The 4,332-nt window shown below is 47.2% G+C and overlaps 1 pseudogene; it reads right to left on the reverse strand.

The window, feature by feature from the left end:
- On the reverse strand, positions 1–2,166 carry LOC144163260 (uncharacterized; annotated as a pseudogene).
- Positions 2,167–4,332: the final 2,166 nt, after the last annotated feature.

Consider the following 4,332-nt stretch of genomic DNA (forward strand, 5'->3'; position numbering starts at 1 on the left):
TTTCAAGCCTTTTTAATGTTTTAGTAAACCAAGGTTTTTGGCGGGTGGGACGGAAAGGTATTTTAGGGATAAATTGATCAGCTAGCTGGTTTAATTTGTTTTTGAAGATTAACCAGTTATCGTTAATGGGTCGCTCCCAAAAACCATCTCGAAACGTCGGAAGAAAGGCTTCAAGTTCACGAGTGATGGCCCCGTAGTTACCCTTGTCATATAGCCTAATAGTTTTACTGCAGGCTTGGCGCATTTGAGGAACGAAGGTAAAATTAGCGTGAATGACCTTATGGTCACTTATTTCATCAAGATATGTTATAGAAGACAGGCTCTCAGGATCAGTTGTTAAGATTAGGTCAAGAATGTTAGCGGTATCTTCAGTAACACGTGTAGGTTGTGTTATCAGCTGAGTGAGATTAAAGTTGAGGCAAACATCAAGGAAATCGTTAGCTTCCTTTGCATTGGGTGCAGATGAAGTTAGGTTAAGCCAATCAATGTTAGGAAAATTGAAGTCCCCCAGGAGGAGGACGCGAGCATTTGGGTATTTGGCCGTAAGTTCGGCTAAAATACCATTAAGCTGGCGCGCGAAATCCGGACTACTTTTGGGAGGCCTATAACAAACTCCTAATAGTACGGACTGTGGTACGGAACGAAAGAGTAACCACAATATTTCGAGATCGGACGCAATGTTTATAAGGGAGCATGAAAGTTCTTCGTTTGTAGCAATCAGGACGCCGCCGCCACGGGTGCCGGGACGATCTTTTCGAAAAAGATTAAAGTGAGGTAAGTCGGTCAAAATTTCGCAGTCGGTGACGTCAGAGGTCAACCACGTTTCAGTTAGTATGAGTAGGCTACTACTAGATGAAGGTAGAAGGGCGGACACGTGGTCGCGTTTGGAAAGATAGCTACGTATGTTGGTGAAAATGACCGAAAAAGAAAGATTAGCTTTGTGACCAAAAACGGGACCATTAGAAGATCTGGGGCGTGAAGGCAATTGCTACGAGCTTTCTTCTACATTTTCAGTTGCCTCGTTAAATACGTATCGTTTGGAGCCCATAAAAAGGGTCTTATACCGTAAAAGGAAGGGACCTGATTTTTCTTTAGCAAAAGTAAGAAGATGCTTCCGTGCGTTCCGGTCCGGACCCGATGCGAGAAATCCTCCCCGATGCTAAAATCGGTGTTCTTAAGCTGGGGACCATTAGCAAGGACAGCTTCCTTGGTTTTGAAGGATGTAAACTGCACAATAATAGGCCGACACCGGTCTTGCGAGTGGCGGCCAAGAAGGTGGGCACGCTCGACATCCCTGGATTCGACAGTTATTTTTAGGTGGTCCCTGCAAAACCCAGTAATACGCTCCTCAGACTCTGCATACGTTTCGGATGGCTTGTCATCCGCTATGCCGTAAAACAACAAGTTGTTCCGTCTGGAACGATTCTCCGCATCGTCCAGTCGAGCCTCCAGTACAGAGACCTGGGTAGCCATCTGGGAGGTGGCGGCGGCCATGGCGTCAAGATCGGTTCTGAGTGTGTCGACACTACTGTAGTGGGATTCTAGACTGTCAATTCTCTTGCCTAGTTCGGAAATGGCTTTATCAGTGGTAGATAGCTGGTTTTTTAGGAGTTGTACATCGCCAATGAGCTGGGATTGACCGGAAGACAGGCTTTTAAGTTCAGTCATTATTTCCTCTAGGGTGGTTGGACCAGGGTTAGTTTCAATATCTCCACCCAACAGTAACAGCAGAGAGAACACAATGTTCATACAATCAGAAATAATGCAAACACAGCACTGGGGGCTCGGTAGCTGAACAAGGCATCGGTTGCTTGTTTTTTTAGCAAAGATACAGTGTTGATTACTGAACTGCATCATGAACAGAAGTGGATTAGACTGCGTCGTGGCACAGCCACCGAGCCCACAGAGCGCGGCCGGCTGGTGGGGGGGATTTATACGCTGTGCGCTTGCTGAAGTCGATGACGGTGTAGCTGTTAGAGCACTTTCGAGCGTCCAGTTTCCGGGCTGCAGCGTCGATAGGGCAGTGGTGGCTAATTCTGGAAGTTGGCGCCAGTCATCTGCGTTGACGGGCCTTGGCGGGAGAGGGTTGCTCGCATCGATGCATGATACCGGGGCCAGAAGAACGGGTACCAGCACGCAGGAGATAGCGCGTACGAATTCCTGCATCATGAACAGAAGTGGATTAGACTGCGTCGTGGCACAGCCACCGAGCCCACCTTATGTTATGGCAAGCTCACGGAATGTCTCGTTATGCTCACGGAATGTCTCGTCACGGAACGCCAACGTTATGTTATGGCAAGCTCACGGAATGTCTCTCATGCGGAACAGTATTTTCGCTATAACTGTCATTTGAGCGATCGGTGACTGAGACACCTGCCGTGGCCGGTTTTCATTCTTCCGTGCACGCAGCGCCATCCTTCGGCCACTCGCCGCACTGCGCGCGGGGGTGCCCGGAATGGCCCGTCGAACCTTCGCGGCCGGCCAGCGTAGACTTGGCATTGCGGCAGATATCTGATCGCCGCTTTTAAAATCAGCGTTGAAAACAATGCCTAGTCCAATTTTCCACCACACTAACATCTACTTTCTCGCATGTGGAACTTCTTTTCAGCGATCATATTGATATGGAAGAGCGGCTACAAGCTATTGATATACCATGGTCTGCGCCGGTTCGAGCTTCAGCGATATTAAAAAACTGACGACGGCGAAGAAGTCACCGGCCTAATCACCTCAGCTGTGACCACCTAGAGTTGTTCTATCTGTCTGTCTGTCGGGTGGCAGCGACTCATCCGAGTATGACGATTCACACGACATGTCGACTGCGCGGGCGAGTGCGGGCCATGGGTCCTATTCTCCACTGAACAAATTCACAGTGAACTGTGAATTTGCCGGACGTTTTTTTCTGAATAGCTTTGAATTTTGATCACATGGTTCCGGTTGACAAAGAGGTTATGCGTGCGTCGTCATTTTGACGTTTCATGACGTTTACGGGCACCAGTTCTAAAGTTTGCCTTATTTCTCTTTACCGAAAACGCATTATTCTTGGCCGGCAATGAAAAAACTAGACTGACTTCGGAGGACATGACAACGTATGGCTGTCTTTGCTATCTTACATCAATACAGCTTGTATGTCACGTACTTTCTGTGATTGGCCGAGAAGGCGTGACGTAATTTGAACAGCTGGCGGGAACCATCCCGTGACACATTGGCAACTTCAGCCTGCGTAGAAGTGACGTAATGTTAGGTAACAGCTTGAAAATGGCAGCTGCTGTCGCCGTGAAAACCTCGTGAATTTGCAGCAAGCGCAGTTTCGTATGATATGCATTTTAGAGCATGTTTTCTAAGGAAAGAATTATTATAGTTTTGACTGTTTCCAAGTCGGCTATCACGGAGCATACAAATAATGGGCCGTAATTTGCTTTTACGTTTGGCAAGAAACTAATTTTTTTGTTTGGCGGAGCAGCAACATAAGAGGACAGTACAAGCCTCTCAATGACAGAGAGACCCCAATGCATGGCATTTGTCCACACTCCTCCTAGTAAGCTGCTGGGTCCCATGATCTAACTCAAAAGGAAAATAACAAAAAGTGAGTGTTTTATGCATTACTGCACTCAGTGCGCTGATTGAAGTCGAGCTCGACGAATGAGTGAATCAGTGACATGGGTACGCTCCGCGGTTATCATTTGTAGTTCTTCGCTGCCCTTATGCGTCATACAAGCGATTGTCGCGACTGTCTTTTTCTGTGATCACGCCATAAACTTGTAATGCTTGTAAAATAGCAGCAGACAATAGCAATCCGGTGGTGGCGGCCGGGAAGGTGATAACGCAACAAAGCTTGCATTGAAGCAGAGACCTCAACTATGTTACTAAAAGCGATTGAAAGAGGTAAATGTCCGTCGTTCTATAGCTCAACATCCCCTTTCGCTCGCTTTTGGATAAACGTTACTCGATCGCCTTGTGGCGCTGGCGCCAATTTTGACCTGCAGAAATGTGTTTCCCTTGCCAGCCTCAGCTACCGTATTAATTTTTAAAATATATGCCAAGGGGTTTTATATCTCTTATGGGCAATATTTGATACATCGGTTGTGATCTTTATGAGCGAAGCGTCAAATTACACTGCATGTTGTCATAGCTGTACGTTCATCCCGTCACTGATTGCTTACGTTGTGCTTACGCAAAAACATGGTGAATTCTCACTCTGAATTTGTGCAGTCGAGAATAGGGCCCCATGTGCAATCGTAGCAAGACGATGCGGCAAACGCCCCTGAACTCACGGGTATTTGATTCACGTTAGCACCAACAGTTCTTGCGGCCACAAAACCGTGACGTAACACC

The sequence above is a fragment of the Haemaphysalis longicornis genome, unplaced genomic scaffold (genome assembly GCF_048455015.1).
Source record: "Haemaphysalis longicornis isolate Haplotype H1 unplaced genomic scaffold, Haemaphysalis longicornis Haplotype H1 scaffold_1, whole genome shotgun sequence".
Classification (NCBI taxonomy): Eukaryota; Metazoa; Arthropoda; class Arachnida; order Ixodida; family Ixodidae; genus Haemaphysalis; species Haemaphysalis longicornis.